General features: G+C 35.5%; 1 protein-coding gene across 1 annotated transcript in view; it reads right to left on the bottom strand.

The window, feature by feature from the left end:
• Dmd (dystrophin) overlaps window positions 1–16,665 on the bottom strand; it is a 2,157,654-nt gene that overhangs the window by 1,216,749 nt on the left and 924,240 nt on the right. The window lies entirely within an intron of this gene.

Here is a 16,665-nt window from a genome sequence, read left to right as displayed (position 1 = left end):
ACACACACACAAACACACACACGAATATGTGCTTCTATTTTGTGGCAATAGAAAACTAAAACAGCCAGGCATGGTGGCACACGCCTTTAATCCCCAGCACTGGGAGGCAGTGGTAGGATTGCTGTGAGTTCAAGGCCACCCTGAGACTAGAGTGAATTCCAGGTCAGCCTGGGCTAGAATGAAACCCTACCTAGAAAAAGAAAGAAAAAAACTAAGACAATGTATGAAGGAAATCTCTAAAGTACCTATTTTTATTTAAAGACAGAATATCTAGTCAATGTTTAAAGAGGACTATTTTGAAAAAAATCTTAATTATGTATGCTATAAATTTCATTTCAAAACAGTTTTGATATTTTGAAATGCTGTGAGTGGTAGTGTGTGCCTTTAGACCTAGCATTTAGGAGGCTGACATAGGAGGATTGCTGTAAATTCAAGGCCAGCCTGAGAAAACACAGTGAATCCCAGGTCAGGCCTGGGCTAGAGTGTGACCTTAAATGGGAAAAAAAAAAAAGTTTAAAAATTTGAACTATTAAGTAAGTTTTTCTGAAACTTTAGTTGTCACACCTTTGTTCATTACTTCAAATTTCTTTCTAAATAGCCACAGAACTGCATAAAATGAAGAAAATTATGTTTGAAAACCAATGATGCATTATACCTAAATTGTAACAAGATGTTTTCCTCTATGATTTAAGGAACTTAACTTTTTTTCAAACACACTATAGGTATTGGATCCTTTATGGTTTATGAGGTCAAAGATCCTCTAAAGAATGTATAATATGCGGTGTTATCATGTTATAAGCCTCAAATATCTATATTTCTTATAAATATGGTACATAGAAAATATGTTAAAACATTTAATACCAAACAAAATGTTGTCTAGAAGAAAAGTAAGATAGTGATGTAGTCATTTTTTATTCCATTGATATTTACACAAATGAAGATACATGAAGTCTTCAAAGGGTGAGCAATGATATGAATATATCTAAAATATTTTCTTAAATATTATTGAAAAATAATATATAGTGTATAAGTATCAATATAATATTATACATGGTTAGCAGTGGTTCATAAGTGAAAAAGAACAAGTTATATTACGTTATATGAAGCAAGTATCTGTCTCCTAACTACAGAGGTCTTCAAAGAGAGGCAAGCTTCCTTCTGGGTATCACTATAGTAACACAGAAAAATGCAATGCTATTTCTTCCCCTTGGAAAATATACATATCACATTACATAACAATTAACAAAAATATTGTGGGGGAAGGATGACATAATAATAAATTATTTTTTCTTTTTACTTTAAATATTTTAAATTATTTATTTGTACGTGGAGAAAGGGAGATGGAGAGTGACTATGGGCACACCAGGGCCTCCAGCCACTACAAATAAACTCCAGATAAATGCACCACCTTGTGCATCTGGCTTTATGTATATACTTGGGAACCAAACCCAGGCCATTAGGTTCTGCAGGAAAGTGCCTTAACTGCTGAGCCATCTCTCCAGCCCATAAATTGTTTTTTGAAAGAGACTATGGCACATCAGTGATCAAAATCAGTATAGTTGGCCTTGTTCATTGATATTGAATATGTACAAATTTTATGTCAATACTAGCATTGTGACAGAAGTTGGTCTCACATGTTCTAATTAAATTACTGGTTGAAAATGCCTTGAGAAATCATTAAATGAATCCAAATAAATTTGTTATGACCTTGTTTGGAAAGGAGAAACGGGAGACTCTTTACAACCGAGTAATGTTCACCTATATATTGCATTATCTAAAATTGTTTACATGAACCCACAAAATGATCCTGCATTTTTAGTGAATGATTAAACAGCAAATTATATCCTAATCATTTTACCATGCTATTACAATACAATGAGTCCACTGAAATTCATAACATAATCAAAATAAAATATTATAGGAAGTCATTTTTATAGCTATATTTAATGTCTGTTCAAATTGGAATGAATGTGTCAGGCAAAATAGTCTGTCTGTGAAAATGACGTACAAGGATAGAAATGCCTGGGTTTTAGGTGAATTCTAGTTCTTGGAAGCCAAGTGTGGATAGTGTCTTATAATAAATGTGTGATTGAGGTTAAACATGTTGAATGACTAGCCTTATATGATCAAATTTACCTAAATTTCCAAATCCAACCTCAATTACAATCTAATTTAGCTGATTAACCTAATCTTGAATGTGAGTTAATGACCTATAGTTGATTAAATTGCTATACTTCAACGGAAAATATTTGTATTTTAATAAGGATTTTTAATGAGTTAACATAAACTAGTAAGCTGGTAAAATTTTATTTATTACATCTGGCCAAGAAATAAATGAAATAGATACTTTCTTAGTTCAGACTAAGAAAACCTCCAATATATGTGTATATATAAGGAATCATTGACAACATTATTGCAGCACTATAAAGAAGGTTGTATAATTTAAGTTCTTTGAAATACAACACATATGCAGCAAAATATGCATAACACAGCATATAATATTTTGTAAAACATATCTGTTGTATAAAATGCAGAAAAAATATTTTCCTTTACTGACATCCCTAATAAGCATCTTGAGGAGCAGACAATAGAGAGGGTGGCATGGGAATGGAGGAAAGTGGTGGGGGGTGGACACAAAACTGGACCTTGAAGGGAACACCCTGGAGAGGGTATGATGAAGACTAACCTTAATCTTCTCCTCTTTCTCTCTCGCTCTCATTCTATCTCTCGCGCTCGCTCTCTCTCTCTTGCTCTCTCTCTCTCTTTCTCTCATCTTTTTCTCTTTTATATTACCAATCATTATCTTTCTTCTTTTCCTTGGTGCTGGCCTGTAACTCCCAGTACCAGAATGAGGTTAACACCCACAATGAGCTGTTGATCAGAGAGACCTACAAGTCTTCCCAAAAGAAGACAGATTCCTGTCAGAAATCTTGTTGACCCATGAAAGTTTAATGGTAAGACCCTACTGCCAAAGACACCATATGCTATTGGTATGGAGCATGGAGTGACCTTGCTGGAATGTGGAAGACAGTCAGTCTTCAAACAGTTAGCTCATCTCGTGCCAAAAGATGCTACTTCAGCAACTAGGGGGGGGGGGGGAATGAACAACATATGTCCAAGCTATTCAGCAGCAAACAGCCTAAAGTGTTGCTCATACAAGTGCAGTAGTGGCACAAAGTCATGGAGGGTAACTAATTCCACTTGATTTGGCTAATGGAACTGCCCAGCAGAATGGAACTCATAGCTTCTTCTGGGAAACAAGTCAGAACCACATCCAAAAAATGAGCCACTATCAAGCTCCCACCAATCATGGGCTACAAGAGAGCCTACACATATTTAATTCTAAAATAATAATGGTTATCCCATTTTTTTCTGGGCTGACTTCACACTCTGTTGAAGAATTTGCTTCTCTTTTTAAGATGAGTGCATAACATGAGGAGAGAATTATCCCATTGCACCTCACCAGGGCCCCAGTTGAAACCATAGAGTAACTGGGGAAATGAGCAAGAGTGCTGCTTTCTTGTTGAACCTGGTACTAGCACAAGGGTAAAGGAGATAGACTCAGAGAACACTCAACTACTACCAATCCAGATATCCAGAGATACAGAGGCTCCTAAGAGTCCATCACTGAAGTAGACCTAAAACTAACCCAACATGGCTCAGGGAAATTTGCAGAAGAGGAGCAGAAATATTGCTAGAGCCACATGTTGGGACATTATTCACAGAGACATTTCCTCTTACCAATAACTGATGGCTAACCCCACAATGCTCGACCCACATTCAAGTGTCTTCTTTCATTTATTTCTTCAGTGTTTTAATTTTTGTTGAAGTTTTACAGTATCATTATGATTTGGTAATTTTTCTCTTGATATTCCTTGGGTGATTTGGGTTTATTTGTGTTTCTCTATGAATTTGGGGGCTTGTTTTTATAGTTTTGTGCAACATGTAATTTACAGTTTGATGGTGATTACGTTGAGTCTGTACAAAATATTTAGTAATTCCGCCATTTTCAGTGCTAGTTCTATCAAGTTATAACCAAGGACGATCTTTCCATTTTCAAATATCGTCTTCAATATCTAAACAGTTTTATTTTTTAGGTCTTTCACCTCCTTGGTTAGGTTTGTACCTAGTTACATACTTTTTCTGAATCTATTCTGAATGGAATATATTTGCTACTTTCTTTCTTTGCAAGTTCATTATTCATACTTAGAAGAGTTACTTTTTTGCATATTGAATTGGCATCCTGCTATTCTGCTGAAAGTATAACATCTAACAATCTTAAGTAAAGATTCATGACTTATGCAGATAAGGAGAATTTGAATTCTTCCTTTCTTATTCACATCCTCCTTATTTCTATTTTCTTGTTGTCTTAGCTAAAATATCCTACACTGGGGAGGCAGAGGCAAAAAGACTGCCACATTTCTGAGGCGAGCCTGATGTGCATAGCTCATACTTTGCAAGCGGCAATTAACAAGCAAGACCTTGTCTTAATACAACAAACTAAGTGGAAGAATGGAGAACATAGGAATTATAACCGTACCTTTTTTCATGGACAAAAATTTTAATGTAAGACTAAAATAAACTTTGAAATTGATATAAACAGACCTAGGAGGAATACTTCTAGGGATAGGTACAAAAAAAACCACTCCAATGGCACAGGGAATAGCCCTAAAATTTCGCAAATGACATTACATAAAATTCAAAAGCTGCTGCACAAAATGACCAAAATAATAGATGGCCTACAGAATGTGAGAAAACCTTGCCACATATGCATAATAAGGGTTAATATCTAATATATATGAACACCTTCAAAAATTAATCACCAAACCACGATCTTCTTCAAATCAATGAATGGACTAATGAATTGAATAGATAATCCTCAGAAAGAAAAACACAAGTGAACAGCAAATATTTGCACAAAAATAAAAATGTTCAACATCCTTTTTTATTAGGATAGTAGAAATTAAATTTACTTTAACATTTTATCTTTCTCCAGTCTGAATGGCTAACATCAATAAAACAAATGACCACAAGTGCTGGTAAGACAATAAGTGCTGGGGGAAATTATTCACTGCAGGTATGACAAAACTAGTGTAGCAACTCTTGAAATAAGTGTAAAGTGTTCTCACAATACAAAAAAAAACTTATGACACAGATATACAACTCTCACAGTTTCTCCCTCTCCAAACAAATAAATAAAAAAGTGCAATTTATAATATTCATATTTAATCTGTTTGTGATTGCTTAGATACTAATCACTTAAGAATTTTGAATTGGGTACAAATTAAAAAAATAAATCTAAACATTACAGGCAATTCTATTGAATACGTCTTCATGGAGACTTTCTATTAGTTAAGAAGAAACTATTATGATAAAGTATTTTATGGGAATACTAGAAAATCCTTAAGAATAATTTATTCTAGCAATAATCACCCTTACACCATTATCTAGCCACCATTAAAAGTCCATTTAAATAATCTATTAAATGCAGAACTTAAGAGATATAAACACTTCATATTCCCATTATCCATGTTTCTTTTATTCATGAATTAGCTGCACTAAACACAGCTTTCTTCTCTTGTTGTGCTCTAAAATAGTAATTTAAGAATTTTTAAAGTTATTCATGATTATTCCTTGCAGTATGAAATTTGAGAATGCATTCAACTTGTATTTTCATTTCATTGTTTATTAAATAGCTGTGCATTATCAAAAGAGTACTGGATTATATTAGAAGTTTAAATAAACAAAATGGAAAAGTATTATGCCTTCAAACAAAATTCTATTATAAAATGAACTATCCTTGAACACATGCATTTAAGTTACCAAAAATAAAAACTAAATTTAAACTCATATGTATATTTCAAGACACAGTGGCTCATAAAAGAGGGCAGAATTTTGATTTAATTTAGAAAACTTGAAAGTAAAATCCTTTTTATTTTTATTTATTTATTTGAAAGAGAAAGAAATAAAGTGAGCATGCCAGGGCTTCCAGGCACTGCACACAAATTCCAGACCCATGAGCAAATTTGGGCTTCTGGCTCTGGCTTATATGGGTTCTGAGGAATTGAACCTGGGTCCTTTGGCTTCGAAGGCAATCACTTTAACCACTAAGCAATCTTTCCATTCCTATAGTCCTATTTTGACAGTGACAAGTAAAATGGGATCATCTATGCACTTGTATTGATTTTCTTCATTTGTTTTCAGACTATGTTCAACACAATGACAATTTGAAGTAATTATTGAAGAATCAGAATTATTCCCAGATATTGCAAGTGATTTAATTATTTTCCTATTTGTTTTAGACATGGTCAAAAGGATATTTCCTTTCCTTTCTTTCTTTCTTTCTTTCTTTCTTTCTTTCTTTTTTTTTTTTTTCGAAGCAGGGTTTCAGTCTAGCCCAGACCTGGAATTCACTTTGTAATCTCAGGGTGGCCTCGAACTCATGATGATCCTACTACCTCCATCACCCAAGTGCTGCGATTAAAGGCATATGCCACCACACCCAGTAGATATTTCCAACCCCACTGCACAAGCCATTTGAGCTTCCTTCCATCTGACATTTCATATTTTCAAAACAAATTTAAACTCAAAAAAATACTTTTGATGATGTTGTGTTGCAAACGGACCTCAAAATATTATATATAAGTTCTTTCTTCCTCATCATTGCATGAATTATGAAATATAATATAATATTCATGATGGCTACAGATTTTTCAATGTTATTTATGTTTTGTGCAGTCTAGTCCATACAAAGTATTAGTAAACATTTATTGAAAGAGAGAAATATCAATTGAGTATATCTGAAATTAAACTTGTATTTATTTTTGTCTCCCAGTAAATGTACAGAATTTCACTTTCATTATATCCTCGTCATCATTGGAAGATTTTACATTATAAAAAGAGAGAGGATTCATATAATGAGATAAGGCTATCACCTAGCCCTCTCCCCAAGAAACCAATAGCAACAAAATTCCATGTTAATTTGACAATTAAAACTATATTTACATGTTGGAACATTTGTCCTTAAATTTCTAGGAACTCAATTACATTATTTGACAAATTTAGCCTTTTTACAGTTATTAGGACTACAGGTACCAATTATAAAATATAGACTCCCATATATCAGAATGACTGCAATACCAAGTAATAAAACAATTGTTATGTATAATAATTTCCATTATCATACCTTCATTTAGAACAAGAAGTAAGATATTATTTCAAAACCAATCTATAAATGAAATTAAATTAAGAAATTATTCCAATTTTTGGTATTTCCAGCAAAGAGAATATAAATTTAAGAAAATTAAGTAACTCAATCTGACAATAAATATTTATATTCTGTACAAACCAATTATATATGTGTATGTATATATAATATAATTATATCAATAATCATTGAACTTAATTTTGTTTTTAATATAAAATTATGAAGAATTTGGGCTAGAGAGATGGCTTAGAGGTTAAGGTGCTTGTCTGCAAAGCCAAAGGACCTCAGTTCAATTTCCCAGGACCCATGTAAGCCAGATGCACAAGGTGGCGCATGCATCTTGAGTTCGTTTGCAGAGGCTGGAAGCCCTGGTACATTCCTTCACTCTCTGTCTCTCTGTCTCTTTCTCTCTCCCTCCCTCATTTCCTGTCTCAAATAAATAAGTAAATAAATTTTAAAAAATATGAAGAAATTTTAATGCATAATAATAATATTTATGTCCATCAATAAGTCCTTAAAATGTGATAGTTTTTTACTTGATTAAATCTGACAATCTACACTTCTGGTCAAGTTGACATCTGCCTAACCACACTGCACCTCCCAGAGAAGGAAAGACAAGATGTTTAGGTTTCATTGGGTCTTCTAGGGGTGAGCAGACTCTAATAGACCTCCAATGGGAGGGTGCAGAGAAGCAAAGTAAGGAATCCACTGATTCCCACACTCTTGGGAATATCACCAGTCCCACAATTCCCTCAAGCAGCTCTCCTGCCATAGTTCCAGCCACAGGTTCCTCCTGCACTAACTACATGCAAGGGGACCTAGGCTAGCATAGATCCACATGCACCTCCAAGCTCACTGTACTCTCCATCCCCATGTGCAGACCCAGGTCAGCAGGCTAGCCCTCCCCCTGCTGCCACCAGAGAACTCCACACTCCACTGCCTCTCCATGCATGGACCCAGGACAGCAGGCTAGGGTTGCACCCTCCCTAGGCTATCCCACCACAGGGTACCTCCACCCTACCCTGCATGTCACTGGGCAAACAGCACTCCCATATCTCTGCCCTGCCCTGTCACAAGACACTTCAGTCCCATCTACCCCCTGCTACAGGGTCCCATGAAACCCTCTGTCCTATCTCTTCACACTTCAGCAACACAAAACCAACACACATTCCCATCCTCCCCTGCTGGACAACCCATTCACAACATCAGTCTGCTTTGTCTCATTCCCCCCTACCCCTGTCACCTTGGTCCACCTGACAACTCAGTCACATACCCTAAATCAAAGAACAACAAGCCCCTTCATCAGGTCCCCAGGCCCCCACCAGAGCCTCACAGGCTCCTTCCTTCTGAGCAGGCAGTTCCCAATGCTAGCAGAAGCCTAGTGGAAAGAAACAAAAAAGAGCATAACCAGGCTGGAGATATGGCTGAGCAGTTAAGCACTTGTCTGTGAAGCCTAAGGACCCTGGTTCAAGGCTCAATTCTTTAGGACCCACATTAGCCAGAGGGGGCACATGTGTCTGGAGTTCATTCTCAGTGGCTGGAGGCCCTGGCATGGCTATTCTGCTTCTTTCTCTCTTTCTGCCTCTCTCAAATAAATAAATAAATAAAACAAAAATTTTTAAAAAGGGCATAATCATTGAAGACACTTCAAGGGTAGACTACAGCTTTCTCCTAAATTAAATAAGACTCCTACACTGTGAGGGGCAGCCCACAGTGCAAAAGGAATAACATGAAAAATCAAATGCAAGTAAGTCCAATGAGATTGCCCAGTCCCATAATGGATACCTCTAATCAAAACATAGAAGATACAATAGGATCAGAACCCAAAATGAAGATTCAAGCTATGCAACTCTGGCCAAGCAAATAGCAGAACTTGCAGAAAAGCAATAAAGGCTGGTAATCATATGAATACTGTCCTCACTAGATTAGCCCTAATACAAAAGAACCAGGAAGGGTTCAAAAGACAGTTAAATGATCTGAAGGAGAGTGAAAAAAATAAGAGGACATCAATAATCAGCTGTCTAAGCACAATGAAGACATAAAGAAATGAAAATATGAATTAAAGAAGTATTAAGGAAACCAGAAAATGACATGAAAAGCGAACTCCACAGAAAGATGGAAACTATACATAAAAAAGCAGTAGAAAATACAAACCAAATTGGACAATCCCAAAATTCTATAGAAGCTATCCAGAATAGAGTCAGCCTTGTGGAGGATAGAAACTCAGAATTGGAAGACAAAACAGATGAAACAGTTTGTAGGTCCAAACTTACAATCAATTCAAATTTTTTTGTGAACAGAACATGATGGAACTGTGGGATAGATACCCTTAAATGTCCCAACATTCAGATCATGGGAATACTAGAATGAGAAGAATTTCAAACCAAAGGCATGAAGAACTTAGTCAACAAAATTACTGAAGAAACACCCACCCAAAGAAAGTACCAACAAGTTACAAGAAGTTAATAGAACTCCAAACAGGCTGGACCAAAGGTGAAATTGTACAGGCATATTATCGTTAAGACTCTAAGCATATTATCAAAGACCCTAAGACTCTCTAACAAAGAGAAAGTCCTAAAAGCAGCTAGGGAGAAACAACATACTACATAAAAATATAACCCTATCAGAATTACTTCAGACTTCTCATTGGAAACCCTGAGAGCCAGAAGAGCCTGAAATGGAACACTGCAAAGTCATCAAACCTATGGCTTCCAACCCAAACTACTCTACCCAGCAAAAGTATCCCTCATAAGACATAGTGAAAGAAAAACTTTGCATGAGAAAAGCCATCTTTACAACTATATGAACACAAAGTCAAACCTGCAGATAATACTTCAAGGAATTCTCCACATAGAAGAATCAAGTAACCAACCTCAAGTGACTCAAAAAGCAGATCACAATAACCAAACTCAGAGAAGGCACAAAAAACATCAAAGTCCAAGAAAACACCAAACCACATAAACCACCACAATATGGCAGAGATTAAATCAAACGCCACAGTAGTTACCTAAATATTAATGACCTTAATTTACCATATCAAAAGCACCATCCAACTTGATCAAGTATGCTTCATCACATGAATGCAGGGGTGGTTCAACATACAGAAATCTGTCAATGTAATACACAACATAAATAAGCTTAAACACAAAAACCATATGGTCATTTTGTTAGATGCAGAAAAGACCTTTGACAAAATGCAACATCACTTCATTATCAAAACACTGGAGAGAATAGGCATGGTTTGTTTATAGCTCAGCATAATAAAGGCTATATATAAAGCTCATAAAGCTCAAATAATGCTTAATGTGGAGAGACTGAAAGAATTCCCATTGAAATCAGGAACAAGACAGGGGGGACCACTCTAATCTTTTTTCTTCAACATAGTAATGGAAGTCCTAGCTCAAACAATAAGACAGGAGAAATAAATAAAAGGGATACAAACTGGAAAGGAATAAGTTAAGTTAACCCTGTTCACAAACAACATGATTCTATACATAAGTGACCCGAGCACCTCCATATCATAACTCTTAAATATGATTAACTCCTTCAGCAAAGTAGCAGGATACAAAAATCAATGCACAAAAATCAGAAGCCTTTCTATATGCAAAATACAAAATATACAGAGAAAAATAGACAACATTGTCCCAATTTCAATAGCAACAAAAAATATAAAAATATCATGTGTTAGACATGGTGGCACATGCCTTAAATCCCAGAATTTAGGAGGCAGAGGTAGGAGGATCACCATGAGTTTGAAGCCACCATGAGACAACATAGAGAAACCAAAAAAATATATACACCATGCAATAACATTAATCAAGGGTGTGAAAGATCTATAAATGAAAACATAAAAACACGATATGGGAAACAAGTCAAAACCATATGCAGAAAATGAGCACAGTCTCTGTTTATCAATCTTCCGCCAATCATGAGCTAAAAGAGAGCTTGCACATATTAAATTCTCTCTTAACTAATAATGGTTGTGTAATTTATCTGGTGCTGACTATACTCTCCATTGGAGATTTGCTTGTCTTTTACAAATGGACACAGATCCTGAGTAATCAGCCTATCACACCTCAACAGGGCCCCAAACTGAAAGCAAGAGGAGTTGGTAAACCTGGTACCAGCAAAAGGATGAAGGAGTTAGACACAGAGAACACTCAACTCCTACCAAACCAGATATCCTGAGACACAGAGGCTCCCAAGTCCTCATAACTGAAGTAGAGCTAAAATAAACCCATCATGGCTCAGGGAAATTTATGGAAGAGGGAGTGAAAAGATGGGTAGAGCCACATGTTGGGACATTATGCACAGAGACATTGCCTCTTACCCATAACTGATGGCTACCCCCAGGATGCATGACCCACATTCCCCAATGAGGAGGGTCCCTGCAGATGGGGGGGGAGGACAGGGAAGAGGCTAATGATGTTACCAACATAGCTGTATACACACTGTGCACATAACTAATTAAAAAATAAAAGGTCAAAAATTTGGCTAACTGATCCCCTCAATGGTACCAGACCCATAGCTGTTGCTGGGAAACAAGTCAGAACCATATCCAAACATAAGTCCACTCTTCAATATCAAGCTACCATCAATCATGAGGTACAAGAGGGCCTATACCTATCAAACTCTCTATCAAAAAAGTAATTGTTATCTCAATTTTCCAGGTGCTAACTTACTCTCCGTTGGAGAATCTGCTTCTCTTTTTCAGATAGATGCAGATCCGAAGGAGAGAGTTGCCCCAACATACCTCAAAAGGGGCCCGACTGAAACTAAGGACAATTGGCAAAACAAGCAAGGATGATGTTTTCCTGATGAACCAGATACCTGTACAAAGGGGAAGGAGACCAACACAGAGAAAAATCAACTCCTACCAAATCAGAGAGCCAGAGCCTCAGAGGCCCCCAACACCTCAGCACTGCAGCAGACCAAAAATGAACCCAACATGGCTCAGGAAAATTTTGCGGAAGAGGGGGCAGAAAGAATGTCAGAGTCACATATTGGGTCATGATATGCAGAGACATTTATCGTACCAATAACTGTGGGCTAACTCCACAATGCATGACCCTTTTTTATCAACAAGGAGGGTCCATTGGGAGGGGGTAGATCATGGATGAGCCTAAACAATGGTACCAAACTGCCTGTATTTGCTGAAAAGAAAACTAATAAATTAAATTTTTAAAAAATCTGACAGTCTAGTTCTACAAGGTAGCACATTTTGGTTATGTTTATGTATTTGATGCAAAATTAAATTATGACAGCAGTCCATTATCATAATGTTATTTTGCAGAGAAACAGATAAAATATGGCTCTAACTGAGCAGTAATCTATCTATAAAAGAATTCATGAATAAAGAATCTTCTATAGCACATTTATGTTTTTATTTTTTCATGTTACTGAGAGTCAATCATTAGAGGTAATATTTATGGAGTAATACATTTGATAAATTTTATATGTAAAATTATGATTTTCCTTAGACGGACAAATGTATTATATGGCACCTATATCTACTTTCATATACTTAGTGGATGTGAGCTACAGAGATTCATAAAACCCAAAGATATTTGATAATATAATTAGTTAGTACTCTTGTATAATCCAATTAATATGTCCAAGGCTCAGTTTTCTGTTTGGATTAATTAGTTTATCCCCTTGACTATTCAGAAAATATTTTCTTTAATCTTATAATTTTATAGTATGAAACATAAAATGTATTAATACACAGAATTTTGTAACAGGTTTTACTGATGTATAAGAACATCTTTCCTTTTAATGTTTGATTTTTGTTTATTCATTTGAGAGAGAAAGAGGCAGAGAGAAGGAGAATGAGAGACAGATAGAAAGAGAGAGCCAGAGAGAGAGAGAGAGAATGGGAATGCCATGGCATCCAGCCACTGCAAATGAACTCCAGACACATGTGCCACCTTAAGCATCTGGCTAACATGGGTCATGGGAAATCGAATTTGGGTCCTTTGGCTTTGCAGGCACATGCCTTAACCCCTAAGCAATCTCTCTAGCCCAAGAAAGTCTTTTAAAACTGTATATAATTAATTATTTCATGAATTACACTTGCATAATATGTATCTATGGACTGCTTTTGATTTGAGAACATAGCTCTATAAAAATATCAGGGCTGTCATTTGAGGGAAGAATGTAATCAATTAACAAAAAGGAGAAATAAAAACTTTCTTAGTGTACTTTATCAAGAAAATGTTGACTACATGGATGAATGTAGAGGTAGGGTTGGATGTCTGTGCATGTGAGAGAAACAAAAACAAAGAGCGACAAAGAGAAGATGAAATTCACTGAGAACACTTTTGCCTAAGAAATTCAATGAAGAAATGGAAACAGATATGTGGTGAAAAAAACAGGAGAAGGTAGTTTCTGGCAGAGGGTACATTTAATGCACTGGACACATGTCAGAAGTGGTTAAGAAAGAGTGGAGGGAGTTTGTTTTGGGGAGAGAATAGTAAACATTTGAAGCATTAAAAAGGAAAACCTTGTCCAGACAAAAATTGGCATTGATATCCATGACCTCACAGTGCCTAGCAATACCTTCACAAGACCCTCATAATAGGTGAAAAAGACTATGACATCAAAATAAAAGAGAGACTAATGGAGAGAGGGAGGGGATAAGATGGACAGTGGAGTAGTGAAGGGGAAAGCGGGGGAGTGGAGGGAATTATTATTTATTGTTTGTAAGTAAAGAAGTTGTGAATAAAAATTAAAAAAATAAAATAAAAAAGAAGAAAAAACATAAAGTTAATCATAAACCTGACCAGGCATGATATCCTTTGAAATTTGTAGGAAGGTTGTGGATTTCACTCTAAAATCATGGAACCCAGTGGAACATTCTGCTTGGACTCATATCTAATCTATGTTTTCAAATTATGATCTTATTTACTGTGCTGAAAATGGATAAAAGGAAAGCAGGGGATTTTTATCTGTTACTGTCACTTTAACAACGCTGCCAGGAAAGAACAAAGAAGAATAGTCTAAATTAATTTAATGTACTTTAATCAAATTGTAGCTAGTATAAAAAATCATGAGACTGTAGGAAAACATCAAAACATATAAAGATCAAAAATGGAAAAAAACTGCACAAAAAAGAAACATGGTGGCATTTTACTTTTAAAAGAGAGAGGAAGAAAGGGAAGTAGGGAAGGAGAAACAGAAAGAGAGGATTGTCAACAGTGAATGAGAAAACAAACAAACAAAATATACAGTTCCATGGTATTAGTGTCCGTATGTTACTTCCATTATGTTTAATGTATACATTATGTAATTATTCTGTACATAAATAATTCTTGAAGTATTTATTGTTGTTTATCAATTTTTGTTCATTCTTTGGTGCTTAAATTTTCTACTTCTGGTCATAAAGTAAGCATGTTTTTAAACAAAATGTCAGTGTCCTTTCAATGTGATGTTCATGCTAGTAAGCCCAATTCTTAGATGTCTGAGGTGGGTAACACTTTATAGAGTTTCTTTGAATCTGAAATTTTACCCTCAAAGGCTATTTTATCATTTTGAAATATTTATTAGCTACCTTCTAGTTTTATTACTATTCTAAAAATCAGCTGTTATTTTAAATGTGATTTAATGAACCAAATTGATGCTTCATGCTCACTTAAAATTATCTTTTGGATTCTGGAAATTCTCAATTTCTTCATGATGGTCTTATAGTTGAGGTGCATTTATTATTTTATGTGAATAAGGTTTGCTCAATTTGTCAACTTGAACACAGGGTACATAAATAAATTTTGGAGTACCATAAATAATGATCACCAATGACGGTGGCATTTATCTATTTGCCTTTATGTAGTAAAGGCAAACTTCAAATGATTTAAATATAGTTTTATTTTGATCTTCTACAATATTTTGCACTAAGCCATTTACAATGCTCATCCTCAATGGTCCTAAAACCTTTTTCTTATTTTTTAAATTTTTTGTTGTTCATTTTTAGTTATTTATTTGAGAGCGACAGACAGAGAGAGAAAGAGGCAGATAGATAGATATAGAGAGAGAGAGAGAGAGAGAGAGAGAGAGAGAGAGAGAATGAGAATGAGTGTGCCAGGGCCTCCAGCCACTGCAAATGAACTCCAGATGTGTGTGCCCCCTTATGTATCTGGCTAACGTGGGTCCTGGGGAATCGAGCCTTGAACTGGGTCCTTAGGGTTCACAGGCAAGTGCTTAACCACTAAGCCATCTCTCCAGCCTAAACTTTGTCATTTTTATCAGTAACTTTATCCAGGTTCAGTATCACACAAGATAGTGTGTTTTCTTTTAAATACCCACTGGAAAAATAGCTGTCACCATATAGTTTGAAATTTACATACTTAAAACTAAAACTTCTTTTTATAAAACATGTTTATCCTGAATTGAAATTTGAGGTGAGAGAATAAGACATCCTGTCTTTTTGAAAACTGATTCTAGCTTGATTATACATTATTTTACAAAAGAACCACTAGAAAGAATATATTGTATATCTAGGCAGACATTATTATCAAAAATCTACTCCATGGCTGGAGATATGGCTTAGCAGTTTAGGTGTTTGCCTACAAAGCCTAAAGACTGGAGTTTATTTCCCTAGAGCCCATGTAAAGCCAGATGCAAAAAGTGGTTGCTTGTATCTGGAATTTGATTACAGTGGGTGGAGGCGCTGGAATGCCCATTTGTTCTCTTTCTCTGTAGTCTCTCTCTGCTAGCATATAAATAAATAAAATATGTTTAAATCAACTATAGAAAAATCTGTAGAATAGTAATGTGTCTAATCTAGTTCTTAATTCTGTGATATGGTAATTATAACGTGGAAGCTGAGAGGAAGCCCATTCTGTAAAGAGCTAATTCCTTGTTGAATATTCCCGATATTGACCATTGATAGACTTTTATATTTACAACTCCATTTACTAAAGAACATTCTGCCTCAAAATAAGAAAACTGTTTATGTTCCCAAATTCTCCAAGGACTTTGCATTGACAGCTGATGATCTTTGTTTTTATTTAAATGTGAAGACAAAAACCTATGTGGCAATTATGCAAAGAAACTGTTTCCCTACTATTTTATTCTCAATTATAATCACTTTCCATTATGTAATAGAAGAAAAAGTATATTTCTTGTCATTCTTCTTTAGTCTTCAGTAGGCATGGTCAAGCCTAACTATGTATGAACCTTCTGTTATTTACTCCCAACTAATAGTATACCATACAATGTGAGAACTCAGGTAAAATAAAATTTGTTCAATTTATAAAATATTCCAACCAGGCATGGTGGCATACACCTTTATCCCCAGCACTCGGGAGACAGAGGTAGGAGGATTGCCGTGAGTTTGAGGCCACCCTGAGACTACACAGAGAATTCCAGGTCAGCCTGAGCTAAAGTGAGACCCTACCTCAAAAAAAGAAAAAAAAAAAGATATTGTCTCTTCTCCATGCTCTCCATTTCACAGTAAAGAATTC

This window comes from Jaculus jaculus, chromosome X, assembly GCF_020740685.1.
Source record: "Jaculus jaculus isolate mJacJac1 chromosome X, mJacJac1.mat.Y.cur, whole genome shotgun sequence".
NCBI lineage: Eukaryota > Metazoa > Chordata > Mammalia > Rodentia > Dipodidae > Jaculus > Jaculus jaculus.
The sequence above is the reverse complement of the archived record's forward strand: the minus strand, read 5'-3'. Positions and strand labels throughout refer to the sequence as shown.